The 17,923-nt window shown below is 37.7% G+C and overlaps 1 protein-coding gene across 1 annotated transcript in view; it reads left to right on the forward strand.

The window, feature by feature from the left end:
• Positions 1-831: 831 nt before the first annotated feature.
• The window catches only part of LOC124266296 (BAI1-associated protein 3-like), a gene marked incomplete at its 3' end in the record, with an annotated part of 222,224 nt that continues 205,132 nt past the window's right edge, over positions 832-17,923 (forward strand). Inside the window, 2 exon segments of the mRNA XM_046701113.1 lie at positions 832-858; positions 6,932-6,935.

The raw sequence follows: 17,923 nt of genomic DNA on the forward strand, positions 1-17,923 counted from the left end.
GGAAGGTTGGTGTGTTGGTTTATAGTGTGGTGGAAGGTCTTTGTGTGTGTTTATACTGTAATGGAAGGTTGGTGTTTAGGTTTATACTGTAATGGAAGTTTGGTGTATAGGTTTATACTGTAATGGAAGGTGAGTGTATAGGTTTATACTGTATTGGAAGGTTGGTGTAGGTTTATACTGTAATGGAAGGTTGGTGTGTAGGCTTATACTGTGATGAAAGGTTGGTGTGTAGGTTTATATTGTAATGGAAGGTCGGTGTGTAGAGTTTATACTGTAATGGAAGGTCAGTGTGTAGGTTTATACTGTGATGGAAGGTTGGTGTAGGTTTATACTGTAATGGAAGGTTGGTGTGTAGGTTTATACTGTGATTGAAGGTCGGTGTGTAGGTTTATTCTGTGATGGTAGGTCAGTGTGTAGGTTTATACTGTGAATGGAAGTGTAGGTTTATACTGTAATAGAAGGTCAGTGTAGGTTTATACTGTACTGAAGGTTGGTGTGTAGGTGTATGGAAGGTTGGTGTGTAGGTTGTAGGTTTATTCTGTTATTGTAAGGAAGGTCGGTGTGTAGGTTTATACTGTAATGGAAGGTAATGGGTGTGGGTAGAGGTTTATACTGTGATGGAAGGTTGGTGGAGTGTAGGTGGTCATATATCAAATGGTAAGGTTGGTGTGAAAGGTTTATACTGTAACACATTGTCAAAGTTTGTCTTGAGGACCTTGTGTGACCTGTGCCAGTGCAGTTTATACTGTAATGGAAGGTGGGTGTGTAGGTTTATAACTGTCGATGTAATGGACAGTGGTCCTCGTTGTGGAAGGCAGGTTTATACTGTAATGGATCACAACCCCGGGCGGACCAACTGTAGGTTTATACTGTGATGCCTGTATTGGCCAGCTGTTGAGAGTCTTAATGTGACCTTGCATTAAGCTGCTGCGTGATCGATATGTCAATGAATATCTGGCAAGAGATCGATTAATCACAGAAACAGCTCTGCTCAAGTTATTTTGCTCGGTTTTAAGCATATGTCTGTTCGGGGATGCAATCAGCGTGGCGTAATTTCAATGTTCATGTCAGCAAGAGTCGCCTTCGACATGTGCTCTTTGATTATCATGGCGGGAGGGCGACTGTTTAGTTCAGTGTGTGGAAGCGGTATATATGGTTCTTGTGTACAAGAAAGGTCATCATAACATGCCGCCGCCACAGTGTTTCTCGCGTACTCAAAACAATGACACTCCCTAAAACTAGTCGGTGTCGGCCAACTAAAGATTACTCTCAGATCTGTAAAATTCAACAATGAATGGATATATTCCTGCACAGCGTAACATGATGGTACTCTAAACAGACGGATGATATAGAATTCTACACAGTGAAGCATGATGATATTTTCTACAACAGAAACAGCTATATTCCTACACAATGTAACATGATTATGTTCTATACAGCGGGAACGTATATAATACTACACAATGCAACATGATTATGTTCTATACAGCGGGAACGTATATAATACTACACAATGCAACATGATTATGTTCTATACAGCGGGAACGTATATAATACTACACAATGTAACATGATTATGTTCTATACAGCGGGAACGTATATAATACTAGACAGTGTAACATGATTATGTTCTATACAGCGGGAACGTATATAATACTACACAATGTAACATGATTATGTTTTATACAGCGGGAATATATATAATACTACCCAATGTAACATGATTATGTTCTATACAGCGGGAACGTATATAATACTACACAATGTAACATGATTATGTTTTATACAGCGGGAATATATATAATACTACCCAATGTAACATGATTATGTTCTATACAGCGGGAACGTATATAATACTACACAGTGTAACATGATTATGTTCTATACAGCGGGAACGTATATAATACTACACAATGTAACATGATTATGTTCTATACAGCGGGAACGTATATAATACTACACAGTGTAACATGATTATGTTTTATACAGCGGGAATATATATAATACTACCCAATGTAACATGATTATGTTCTATACAGCGGGAACGTATATAATACTACACAATGTAACATGATTATGTTCTATATAGCCGGTTGAGTGTATAGCCACACCACCACCGTCAGTCACTGCTGGGTGAGGTGGACGACAGGGTTGAGTGTATAACGACACCACCACCGTCAGTCACTGCTGGGTGAGGTGGACGACAGGGTTGAGTGTATAACGACACCACCACCGTCAGTCACTGCTGGGTGAGGTGGACGACAGGGTTGAGTGTATAACGACACCACCACCGTCAGTCACTGCTGGGTGAGGTGGACGACTGGGTTGAGTGTATAACGACACCACCACCGTCAGTCACTGCTGGGTGAGGTGGACGACAGGGTTGAGTGTATAACGACACCACCACCGTCAGTCACTGCTGGGTGAGGTGGACGACAGGGTTGAGTGTATAACGACACCACCACCGTCAGTCACTGCTGGGTGAGGTGTACGACAGGGTTGAGTGTATAACGACACCACCGCCGTCAGTCACTGCCGCAGTGAATGGCACAGTGTTATTTAGACGTGCCTGAATTATACAAATTAATATATTTACATAGTTTATATATGTTGTGTAAGGGAACTTAAGTTAGCACTGCCCTATTTCACCTCGCTGTTCCCATCCTACCGTTTACCTCCCCCGGCCGAAGCCTTGCCACACACCCCACGGCTGACACGATGTCTACCGTTTACCTCCCCCGGCCGAAGCCTTGCCACACACCCCACGGCTGACACGATGTCTACTGTTTCCCAACGTTGGCTGATTTATTGCCAGTTCCATTTGATAAGAGCAACTGACAACGAATGATTTATTGATTTGTGTGCAGGGTACCGATGCTTCCTCAGTTAACTGTTCCATTGAGACCCCTGACCGGCTGTCCGTCTGACCATCTCCGTACCCTGGGGAAAACGGGAAGATACGTAGTCATGTAAAACGAAAGTAGAAAGTATAACGTAATCTACTAATCTACTAAGTGGCCCTGGTGTCTCTGTTATGTTTTAAGCCAACGATTCCTGAATACAGGTTCACGCATGCTCTCCGATAAATTCAATTCCAATACCCAAGTGACAAGAGTATTGATCTCCAGAAAACCGTTATAATGTCCCATGATGCCCCCATTGTTGCCTGCATTGTTCAAATACAGGCATCAGAACGGTCTGTTCCATTGCTTCCGTCTCCACTTTACGTCGACCTTGAACATGTTGAAGACCGTCCGCTAATCAATATGAAACAATACTTCCAATAGAAATACAATTGCTGGCTAAAGTATTGTATATAGGAAACCAGTTATGTTTGTATTTCAATCCCAACTCCAACTGGTGTACTAGTAGGGTAATGGCAGGACTGCATGGTGTAAGATAAAAATTGCTGGTTGCGAAGATTCGTTCACTCAGTGGTCGTTGTGGTATTTATTCAGCTATATGTAATTAGCTGACACATGCAATGATATGGTAGGGGTTTACAATAGGATTGTCTGGATTCACAATGTTACACGTGATTGTAAGGTGATGCAGTCAGTGGGTATACCATAGGATTGTCCCGATTCACAGCTGTACACGTGATTGTAAGGTGATGCAGTCAGTGGGTTTACTATAGGTTTGTTCCGATTCACAATGTTACACGTGATTGTAAGGTGATGCAGTCAGTGGGTTTACTATAGGATTGTCCCGATTCACAATGGTACACGTGATTGTAAGGTGATGCAGTCAGTGAGTATACCATAGGATTGTCCCGATTCACAATGTTACACGTGATTGTAAGGTGATGCAGTCAGTGGGTATACCATAGGATTGTGCCGATTCACAATGTTACACGCGATTGTAAGGTGATGCAGTCAGTGGGTATACCATAGGATTGTGCCGATTCACAGCTGTTACACGTGATTGTAAGGTGATGCAGTCAGTGGGTATACCATAGGATTGTGCCGATTCACAGCTGTACACGTGATTGTTAGGTGATGCAGTCAGTGGGTATACCATAGGATTGTCCCGATTCACAGCTGTACACGTGATTGTAAGGTGATGCAGTCAGTGGGTATACCATAGGATTGTCCCGATTCACAGCTGTACACGTGATTGTAAGGTGATGCAGTCAGTGGGTATACCATAGGATTGTTCCGATTCACAATGTTACACGTGATTGTAAGGTGATGCAGTCAGTGGGTATACCATAGGATTGTGCCGATTCACAGCTGTACACGTGATTGTAAGGTGATGCAGTCAGTGGGTATACCATAGGATTGTGCCGATTCACAATGTTACAAGTGATTGTAAGGTGATGCAGTCAGTGGGTATACCATAGGATTGTCCCGATTCACAATGTTACACGTGATTGTAAGGTGATGCAGTCAGTGGGTTTACCATAGGATTGTCCCGATTCACAAGCTGTACACGTGATTGTAAGGTGATGCAGTCAGTGGGTTTACTATAGGATTGTCCCGATTCACAATGTTATACGTGATTGTAAGGTGATGCAGTCAGTGGGTATACCATAGGATTGTCCCGATTCACAGCTGTACACGTGATTGTAAGGTGATGCAGTCAGTGGGTATACCATAGGATTGTCCCGATTCACAATGTTACACGTGATTGTAAGGTGATGCAGTCAGTGGGTATACCATAGGATTGTCCCGATTCACAGCTGTACACGTGATTGTAAGGTGATGCAGTCAGTGGGTATACCATAGGATTGTCCCGATTCACAGCTGTACACGTGATTGTAAGGTGATGCAGTCAGTGGGTATACCATAGGATTGTCCCGATTCACAATGTTACACGTGATTGTAAGGTGATGCAGTCAGTGGGTATACCATAGGATTGTCCCGATTCACAGCTGTACACGTGATTGTAAGGTGATGCAGTCAGTGGGTTATACCATAGGATTGTCCCGATTCACAATGTTACACGTGATTGTAAAAAGGTGATGCAGTCAGTGGGTATACCATAGGATTGTCCCGATTCACAGCTGTACACGTGATTGTTAAGGTGATGCAGTCAGTGGGTATACCATAGGATTGTCCGGATTAACAGCTGTACACGTGATTGTAAGGTGATGCAGTCAGTGGGTTTACTATAGGATTGTCCCGATTCACAATGTTACACGTGATTGTAAGGTGATGCAGTCAGTGGGTTTACCATAGGATTGTCCCGATTCACAATGTTACACGTGATTGTAAGGTGATGCAGTCAGTGGGTTTACCATAGGATTGTCCCGATTCACAATGTTACACGTGATTGTAAGGTGATGCAGTCAGTGGGTTTACTATAGGATTGTCCCGATTCACAATGTTACACGTGATTGTAAGATGATGCAGTCAGTGGGTTTACCATAGGATTGTCCCGATTCACAGTGGTACACGTGATTGTAAGGTGATGCAGTCAGTGGGTATGCAATAGGACCCTGTCATAACGCCGGGTGTAATGACCCACGTCTGCACAAGGCACCCAGGACACACCACTGTTGACCCACGTCTGCACAAGGCACCCAGGACACACCACCCACTGTTGACCCGGTTGTCGTCAGAGAGTACTACACCAGGACCCACCACAAGGCACCCAGGACACACCACCCGCTGTTGACCCACGTCTACACAAGGCACCCAGGACACACCACTGTTGACCCACGTCTACACAAGGCACCCAGGACACACCACTGTTGACCCACGTCTACACAAGGCACCCAGGACCCACGACCCACGTCTACACAAGGCACCCAGGACACACCACCCACTGTTGACCCACGTCTACAGGCAAGGCTGTTGACCCACGTCTGCACAAGGCACCTAGGACACACCACTGTTGACCCACGTCTGCACAAGGCACCCAGAACACACCACTGTTGACCCACGTCTACACAAGGCACCCAGGACACATCAGATCTACCACGACGGAGTCAACAACATCCGTACAGCGAAATAATAAGTTCATTATTGAAACCACACTGACTTCATCAGCTCAGGGGTTTTAATTATTCAGTAATCTATTTCCCCAGTGAATGAAGTAACAATAATGAATAATAATACTGCAGTACCTACAGGGACTGTATTGTGTAGATAACCCAGGGTTCACACACCTTCTCTCGATGATACTGCAGTACCTACAGAAACTGTAATTCGTAGATAACTCAGGGTTCACACACCTTCTCTCGCTGATACTGCCGTAGCTACAGAAACTGTTGGTGCTGTCTCTTTCAACAAGATGAGTTGATAGGCCAGTAGGTCCCTTGAGGGAAGGTTCGTTGAAGCCAGTAACCATGGTAACGGTCGTTGGGGCATGATTATATTATACAATGCAGCGATGACATGCTCTCAGAATGTCAACAATAGACAATAGCACTGATTCGTCTGGTAATCACGTGTTTTTGTTGTGAGTAAATCTGTGTTGGATTTGCGTTTCCTGTTGGAATGGGATGAGAAGAATTACTTTTGGATAAAGTCGAGTTGATGATGCGTGTGTTGCAGGACAGCTGGTACGGTGGGCGGAATGGGGAGGGGACGGTTAATGTGAAGATGATGAAGGAGGATGAAGGGGACGAGGAGAGGAGTGTGGATTGGACGAGGATAGGAATGTGGAGTAGAGGAGGAGAGGAATGTGGAGGGGGCGACGAGAGGAATGTGGAGACGACGAGTATAGGAATGTGGATGGGACAAGGAAAGGAATGTGGAAAGGGCGAGGAGAGGAATGGGGGGGGGGGGAGAGGCATATGGAGGGGTCGAGGAAAGTTGGAGAGTGAGGATGATGTGGAGGGGAGAGTGATGTTGTTGTGGACTAGTAAGGAATGAGTAATATGGACGAGAGGGGGAGGTTGATGTAGAGGGGCCGATAATGGCTTAAAGGAGAGAATATATATACAATATATCATTGTGGGTTAAGCACGGACATACAGTAACAGGACAGTACTGACATTGTATTTCTCAGTTACACTAGCTCTTGGAAACTAAACCCACTGCCTAGTCGACTGTCACTCTCTTGTATTATATACCAGTGTATTAGAAAGCTGGTCTGCATGTCGCTACAGCGAGGATAGAGTATTGGCACAAACTGTACATGGTCGACATTATTAATTAACTGGTGTCTGAAACCTGTGAAGTTGCTTACATTCACAACAGAAAACAAGAGTTTCGAGTTGATACGGGAACTACCACGAGCAGCTTCAACGTCCGCCATTAGTAATGTATAACCCTACCGTATGTTGTCTATCGGGTATATTCTCCAGGGGCCACTTTGTCTCCAATGTTCATGCCAAGTGCAGTGAGCATCTGTCCTCTAACGTAAACGCTGCCTTCAGGGGAACAGTTGACTAATTGCTCATTACACACTCTTGTTTCAAAACAATTAACTTGTCAACATGTACATTGAAGAAGATTGGCATTTGTCATTTGTCGACATATTGTATAACACGTTGCGTGATCTCGGAGAAGCTTTTGCCATAATTGCTTTTGTCGCTGCTGATGGCCAAAACTATTGGTGGGACGGCTGCCTGCTGATCACGTGACCAGTATCTTGACTCTCTCATTGTCAACTTTGGTAATGCCACAGTTTCCCGACCAAGGGATTCATTTGGTTGCTGTTCCACATCACCGCAATTTAAAAGGTTTTTTTTCATATGTTATGTTCAATAGTCTATTAACGAGATTGATGAATTCTTTCCAAAACGTGTCTGATAGTTGGACATTCAATCTATACATGATAGATGTTCTCACTTACCGACTGACTGACTGACTGAGTTTGGTTTTACGCCGCTTTTAGCAATATTCCAGCAACATCACGGCGGGGGACAACAGAAATGGGCTTCACACATTGTACCCATGTGGGGATTCGAACCCGGGTCTATGGCGTGACGAGCCAACGCTTTAACCACTAGGCTACCCTACTGCCCCCTCACTTACCGAACCACAGGATGAACATAAATCATTATCAACCAGTTTCATTTTAAGCAACTCCCTTTTTGTATAAATGGCTTCATATAAATTTATATTGAAACTTAGATTTTCTATATTGTAGAAATATAGTCTTTCAATTTAAATGATCACTCAATTCGCTGTCCCATTTATGACAGACTTTGGGAACAAACTTTTAAAGCAATTTTCACATGTTTGTATATGTTAGAGGTGTATTTTAAATGTATATGTCTATAGTCGTCAATTAAAAATTGACATTTACCCCCAACATTGTCATGTGATATGTTTGCATGCGAATGAAAGAAGAGTGAAGGCTTCCATACCAGTCTCATTTGTTGTTTTTAGTCTCCCACTGGCCTCTCATAATTCTGTGCCAGTTGTTATTCAATTACATGTTGTTGTTAATGTTAATCTGCTGTTTGTCAAAACATACTACGAGGGGCGATCAAAAAGTATGTAGAATCACCAAGAAAACGATACAAATGCAGTTATTTTCATGTTGTATTTTTCTACATATTATCTGTCAAGCTCAAGCAGTTTGGTTTTGCTATGTTCCAGCCTCACGATCCCCATTTTGTTTGACCAAAATCTACAATAAATGCATCAAAAACTTCAGGAAAAATATTATGCAAGAAATATTTTGTGTTTGAGATTGATAGAAGTCCCCTAGAATCACACTTAGATATTAAAGTTCATAAAAGAGCAATTTGAAATTAGAATCGCTTGTTAAAGTGACTCGCCCCTTCACGTTGACTGAAAGAGTTTGTTTTGGAGACACTACCCATCCCCCTTTCTGATCACGTAATCATAAGGGCATAGCTTATTCTAATGTTTTCACTATGCATACATGATGCCAAGGGTTCAAACTAAATACTGAATGGTCACACAAGTTTCAGCTCACAATATATTGTAAACAGTGACAGCTTGAATATCTGGACACAAAGATTAAACTGGGGGTATCCTAAAAAAATAGCCCCCAACTAAATATAAATCAGGCCAACCAAATCTTTGACTGTTGATCATGACGGGAAGTCATCCAATACTATACTGAATATATTTTATATGACATTATCTGAGGGCATACCATTATCCAAGAGGTACCAAAAGACAAATCGTTTTTCATTTTCTGCAAGTTTGAGGTTCCTGAGAGGTATATAGAAGTTGGTGTTCAAGTAAATCGCAAATATTACGGATGACAACTTATATTGTATATCACAACGTTTCTGGGTTATTCCTTGCCTCTTCGTCAGGTGAATTGTAGCAAACAAGATACATCAATGAGTATATAATGCTAAATGTACAGGATACATCAATGAGTATATATAATAAATGTACAAGATACATCAATGAGTATATATACTAAATGTACAGGATACACCAATGAGTATATATACTAAATGTACAAGATACATCAATGAGTATAGATACTAAATGTACAAGATACATCAATGAGTATAGATACTAAATGTACAGGATACATCAATGAGCATAGATACTAAATGTACAGGATACATCAATGAGTATAGATACTAAATGTACAAGACACATCAATGAGTATATATACTAAATGTACAAGATACATCAATGAGTATATATACTAAATGTACAAGATACATCAATGAGTATATATACTAAATGTACAAGATACATCAATGAGTAACAAGATACATCAATGATATATATACTAAATGTACAAGATACATCAATGAGTATATATACTAAATGTACAAGATACATCAATGAGTATAGATACTAAATGTACAAGATACATCAATGAGTATATATACTAAATGTACAAGATACATCAATGAGTATAGATACTAAATGTACAAGATACATCAATGAGTATATATACTAAATGTACAAGATACATCAATGAGCATATATACTAAATGTACAAGATACATCAATGAGTATATATATATACTAAATGTACAAGATACATCAATGAGTATATATACTAAAATACATCAATGAGTATATAGACTACATGCACAAGATACATCAATATATATACTAAATGTACAAGATACATCAATGAGTATATATACTAAATGTACAAGATACATCAATGAGTATATATACTAAATGTACAAGATACATCAATGAGCATATATACTAAATGTACAAGATACATCAATGAGTATATATACTAAATGTACAAGATACATCAATGAGTATATATACTAAATGTACAAGATACATCAATGAGCATACTAAATGTACAAGATACATCAATGAGTATATATACTAAATGATTCACAAGATACATCAATGAGTATATATACTAAATGTACAAGATACATCAATGAGTATATATATCAATGATATATACTAAATGTACAAGATACATCAATGAGTATATATACTAAATGTACAAGATACATCAATGAGTATATATACTAAATGTACAAGATACATCAATGAGTATATATACTAAATGTACAGGATACATCAATGAGTATATATACTAAATGTACAAGATACATCAATGAGTATATACTAAATGTACAAGATACATCAATGAGTATATATATACTAAATGTACAAGATACATCAATGAGTATATATACTAAATGTACAAGATACATCAATGAGTATATATACTAAATGTACAGGATACATCAATGAGTATATATACTAAGGATGTCAACAAATACATCAATGAGATACATCAATGAGTATATATACTAAATGTACAAGATACATCAATGAGTATATATACTAAATGTACAAGATACATCAATGAGTATATATACTAAATGTACAATACATCAACATACAAGATACATCAAGTAGTATATATACTAAATGTACAAGATACATCAATGAGTATATATATACTAAATGTACAAGATACATCAATGAGTATATACTAAATGTACAAGATACATCAATGAGTATATATATACTAAATGTACAAGATACATCAATGAGTATATATACTAAATGTACAGGATACATCAATGAGTATATATACTAAATGTACAAGATACATCAATGAGTATATATACTAAATGTACAAGATACATCAATGAGTATATATATACTAAATGTACAGGATACATCAATGAGTATATATACTAAATGTACAAGATACATCAATGAGTATATATACTAAATGTACAAGATACATCAATGAGTATATATACTAAATGTACAAGATACATCAATGAGTATATATACTAAATGTACAAGATACATCAATGAGTATATATACTAAATGTACAGAGATACATCAATGAGTATATATACTAAATGTACAAGATACATCAATGAGTATATATACTAAATGTACAAGATACATCAATGAGTATATATACTAAATGTACAAGATACATCAATATAAATGTACAAGATACATCAATGAGTATATAAATGCAAGATATAAATTACAAATGTACAAGATACATCAATGAGCATATATAGATACTAAATGTACAAGATACATCAATGAGTATATATACTAAATGTACAAGATACATCAAATGAGTATATATACTAAATGTACAAGATACATCAATGAGTATATATACTAAATGTACAAGATACATCAATGATATATATACTAAATGTGCAAGATACATCAATGAGTATATATACTAAATGTACAAGATACATCAAGATACATCAATGAGTATATATACTAAATGTACAAGATACATCAATGAGTATATATATACTAAATGTACAAGATACATCAATGAGTATATATACTAAATGTACAAGATACATCAATGAGTATATATATATATATCAATAAATGTACAAGATACATCAATGAGTATATATACTAAATGTACAAGATACATCAATGAGTATAGATACTAAATGTACAAGATACATCAATGAGTATATATACTAAATGTACAAGATACATCAATGAGTATATATACTAAATGTACAAGGATACATCAATGAGCATAGATAACTAAATGTACATCAAGATTCATGTACAGGACACATCAATGAGTATATACTAAATGTATCATGAGATACATCAATGAATGCATCAAGGCATATATACTAAAATGTACAGATACATATATATACTCAATGTACCAGATACATCAATGAGCATATATACTCAATGTACAAGATACATCAATGAGTATATATACTAAATGTACAAGATACATCAATGAGTATATATACTAAATGTACAAGATACATCAATGAGTATATATACTAAATGTACAAGATACATCAATGAGTATATATACTAAATGTACAAGATACATCAATGAGTATATATACTAAATGTACAAGATACATCAATGAGTATAGATACTAAATGTACAAGATACATCAATGAGTATATATACTAAATGTACAAGATACATCAATGAGTATATATACTAAATGTACAAGATACATCAATGAGTATATATACTAAATGTACAAGATACATCAATGAGTATATATACTAAATGTACAGGATACATCAATGAGTATATATACTAAATGTACAGGATACATCAATGAGTATATATATACTAAATGTACAAGATACATCAATGAGTATATATACTAAATGTACAAGATACATCAATGAGTATATATACTAAATGTACAAGATACATCAATGAGTATATATACTAAATGTACAGGATACATCAATGAGTATATATACTAAATGTACAAGATACATCAATGAGTATATATACTAAAATGTACAAGGATACATCAATGAGTATATATACTAAATGTACAAGATACACCAATGAGTATATATACTAAATGTACAAGATACATCAATGAGTATATATACTAAATGTACAAGATACATCAATGAGTATATATACTAAATGTACAAGATACATCAATGAGTATATATACTAAATGTACAAGATACATCAATGAGTATATATATACTAAATGTACAAGATACATCAATGAGTATATATACTAAATGTACAAGATACATCAATGAGTATATATACTAAATGTACAGGATACATCAATGAGTATATATACTAAATGTACAAGATACATCAATGAGTATATATACTAAATGTACAAGATACATCAATGAGTATATATACTAAAATGTACAAGATACATCAATGAGTATATATACTAAATGTGTACAAGATACATCAATGAGTATATATACTAAATGTACAAGATACATCAATGAGTATATATAGATACTAAATGTACAAGATACATCAATGAGTATATATACTAAATGTACAAGATACATCAATGAGTATATATACTAAATGTACAAGATACATCAATGAGTATATATACTAAATGTACAAGATACATCAATGAGTATACTAAATACTACATCAATGAGTATATAATGTACTAAAAGATACATCAATGAGTATATATATACTAAATGTACAAGATACATCAATGAGTATATATACTAAATGTACAAGATACATCAATGAGTATATATACTAAATGTACAAGATACATCAATGAGTATATATACTAAATGTACAAGATACATCAATGAGTATATATACTAAATGTACAAGATACATCAATGAGTATATATACTAAATGTACAGGATACATCAATGAGTATATATACTAAATGTACAAGATACATCAATGAGTATATATACTAAATGTACAAGATACATCAATGAGTATATATACTAAATGTACAAGATACATCAATGAGTATATATACTAAATGTACAAGATACATCAATGAGTATATATATACTAAATGTACAAGATACATCAATGAGTATATATACTAAATGTACAAGATACATCAATGGGTATATATACTAAATGTACAAGATACATCAATGAGTATATATACTAAATGTACAAGATACATCAATGAGTATATATACTAAATGTACAAGATACATCAATGAGTATATATACTAAATGTACAGGATACATCAATGAGTATATATACTAAATGTACAAGATACATCAATGAGTATATATACTAAATGTACAAGATACATCAATGAGTATATATACTAAATGTACAAGATACATCAATGAGTATATATACTAAATGATATACATCAATGAGTATATATACTAAATGTACAAGATACATCAATGAGTATATATACTAAATGTACAGGATACATCAATGAGTATATATACTAAATGTACAAGATACATCAATGAGTATATATACTAAATGTACAAGATACATCAATGAGTATATATACTAAATGTACAAGATACATCAATGAGTATATATACTAAATGTACAGGATACATCAATGAGTATATATACTAAATGTACAAGATACATCAATGAGTATAGATACTAAATGTACAAGATACATCAATGAGTGTATATACTAAATGTACAAGATACATCAATGGGTATATATTCTAAATGTACAGGATACATCAATGAGTATATATACTAAATGTACAAGATACATCAATGAGTATATATACTAAATGTACAAGATACATCAATGAGTATATATACTAAATGATACATCAATGAAGATGTACAATGAGTATATATACATGTACAAGATACATCAATGATATATATCAATAGGTATATATACTAAATGTACAAGATACATCAATGAGTATATATACTAAATGTACAAGATACATCAATGAGTATAGATACAAAATGTACAAGATACACCAATGAGTATAGATACTAAATGTACAAGATACATCAATGAGTATATATACTAAATGTACAAGATACATCAATGAGTATAGATACAAAATGTACAAGAAGCCATTGTTGCATGTATATATACAATAAATTGGATAAGAAACGGGAGATGAAAGGGTGAGATGTACAGATGGTGGGCATTGATTATACTAGAGAAGAGTTTATACAAGTGATTAGCAGATTTGGGTAGAAGCCAGTAATGAGCTAATTGACTTCCCAGGCACTCGGGAGGTACGCTCCTTGATCCCTGTTCAGCTGCGGTTGTAATTGTCCAAGTCAAAACATTGATTACACAACAGTCTCGTTTCCTTCTGACTGGGTTTCGTCCTATTGCGCAACTTAGTACATTAATCAGTCCAGAATTTTGAGACCAATTCATTCAACTGGAGACATAATATACTATTCCAAAAAAGAAACGCATAAGCCAGAAATTTGTTGCGAAAATGAATTTTCAAACATGTATAACTCGTCCACAAATAGACTTTAACACATGAGTTTTAACATCAGTTTAGAAGAACGTAATGTCTATACAACCAGATAACGGAGACGTTGAGCGCGATAGTGACCACGTAGCATGGTCCCGACGTCAGGTCTCCTGGCTCTCAGTCCAAACTCTCTCAGCCTGCTCCGTACAGTTTGACCGGATATCCTCAGAAGTCCAGGCACCCTGGCTGATGTGCTCTCACCCGTGGCAGTACGATCACGCAAATGTAGTACCCGGATGTACCGACCTTGGGCTGCAGTGGTGACTCGGCATCTGCCTGTACGGACACGGTCATCTGTTATACCTGTTTGGTTGTAGCGAGCTGCAAGCAGTGATATCGTGTTCAGACTAACATCCAGACGCCTGGCAACAGAAAATTGGTAATCTCCAGCGTGCATTCTTTCAATGGCGATGTTCCGTGTCGCAGCGTCAAGACGTGGCGTAGTGATTTGACCTTGAAACTCCTTCAAAACGAATGCCGATTTCCGAAAGTAATCTGGATTTTTATAGCCAGACTGAGCATGCTCTTTGCTGCACAATTTCAACTGGAAGGTGGTTTCTGTTGCGTTGTGGCGATGCCTTTTTAGTTCTTGTAAGAAATCTCATCAAAATCAACATTTTCAGGTAAAGCCGATTTATCACTTGTGCAATAGTGTAAAATCATGTTATCAACACTATTGTTACATATTTTGACGCGATTGTTTGAACACAAATGGTAATTAGATTTAAAAATATACAAAACGCATATGCGTTTCTTTTTTGGGATAGTATTTTAGTCAGTATTATTTGATAAATCTAACCACTTGTATATTGCAACACTACGCTCCTTCTAATCCTTGCAAACACGTCGTGCAGCGTGCTCTGTCGTACAACGTGCTCTGACAAACGGAAATCTGGAAATCGTGGAAATCTCAAAAGGAGGCTCTGCCGCTAGAAAAGATTGGCGGTCTGGTACGGACTTGATATTATATCAATCACATTTGTGCGTTACAAAACTACACTGAATAAGCGCAAAAAACACATAACAGGTGTAACCAGTGAGCGACGACTTCATCAAACTGGAGCAGTCTGTGACGTCTCAGTTAAGGTCATACTGTCTACACATCGCAATAAAATATAGAAATACGATGTTTTTAAAGTTTAAAATTAAAATTCATTTGTAAATACCATTTTCTTATGAAACGAGGAATTGGAATTCAGTGTAACCATAGTTGTTTCTGGTGTTTATGTTTACTTTCACACGAGAAAATTCGGATCGGCTGAAAAGTAGGTCATTGTCTGAATACGTTAATGAGACTCATGTTTCGGTTTGTATCTTTAAAGACTCTAAAAGTATGCGCTGGCGCCAATCGGACCAAAAATCAGCTCTCTCAGAGCACATCCCCCAAAAACACTACTCACTCCATTGACTGGCAACAATCAACCATATTAACCACAAGTCTCTGAAGTACCTGGCAAAGAGATTACATACACCTTCCTGCGTGTTACAGGAGTCACCGTTATAGGTTAGAGACTGTGTTTACTCTCTTTTACGTTTTAACCTTTTTGTAACTCTAAAGTATACTTGGATGTCTACCTCAGCTGCTTGGTAAATTTCATCAAATGTTTCATTTCTGTAACGTTGCTTAGCTGAACGGTGGTTTCTTCGAAATGCTTGTTTATATTCAATAAATGGTAATGGTAAGAACACAAATGGAAGCCAGCCATAAAAGTAATAATTACAAGGACAATGAGGCCAGCATTTCCTCAGAAACCACTCACTGTGCTGTTGAAGTGACAGCAAATGCCTGGCTTCCATTTGTTTTCTTACCCCCTGTTATATCCCACTATTGTTACCTCATCAACCATGCCCGGAATTAACTGTAAATGTTTCTAAAACAAAGATTTGTTCTAGTACTGGCTGCCGACAACCCTCTGTCGTCTGCTGGTCACAGATCTGCAATACATACCGGCCTCTAGTACTGGCTGCTGACAACCCCCTGTCGTCTGCTGGTCACATATGCAATACCTACCGGCCTCTAGTACGGGCTGCCGACAACCCCCTGTCGTCTGCTGGACACAGATCTGCAATACATACCGGCCTCTAGTACGAGCTGCCGACAACCTCCTGTCGTCTGCTGGTCACATATGCAATACATGCCGGCCTCTAGTACGGGCTGCCGACAACCCCCTGTGATCTGCTGGACACAGATCTGCAATACATACCGGCCTCTAGTACGGGCTGCTGACAACCCTCTGTCGTCTGCTGGTCACAGATCTGCAATACATACCGGCCTCTAGTACGGGCTGCTGACAACCCCCTGTCGTCTGCTGGTCACATATGCAATACATACCGGCCTCTAGTACCGGCTGCCGACAACCCTCTGTCGTCTGCTGGTCACAGATCTGCAATACATACCGGCCTCTAGTACGGGCTGCTGACAACCCTCTGTCGTCTGCTGGTCACAGATCTGCAATACATACCGGCCTCTAGTACGGGCTGCTGACAACCCCCTGTCGTCTGCTGGTCACATATGCAATACATACCGGCCTCTAGTACCGGCTGCCGACAACCCTCTGTCGTCTGCTGGTCACAGATCTGCAATACATACCGGCCTCTAGTACGGGCTGCCGACAACCCCCTGTGATCTGCTGGACACAGATCTGCAATACATACCGGCCTCTAGTACGGGCTGCTGACAACCCCCTGTCGTCTGCTGGTCACATATGCAATACATACCGGCCTCTAGTACCGGCTGCCGACAACCCCCTGTCATCTGCTGGTCACAGATCTGCAATACATACCGGCCTCTAGTACGGGCTGCCGACAACCCCCTGTCATCTGCTGGTCACAGATCTGCAATACAACTGGATGTACCG

This window comes from Haliotis rubra, unplaced genomic scaffold (assembly GCF_003918875.1).
Source record: "Haliotis rubra isolate DU_JTF1 unplaced genomic scaffold, ASM391887v1 Scf1245, whole genome shotgun sequence".
In the NCBI taxonomy this organism is placed as follows: Eukaryota; Metazoa; Mollusca; class Gastropoda; order Lepetellida; family Haliotidae; genus Haliotis; species Haliotis rubra.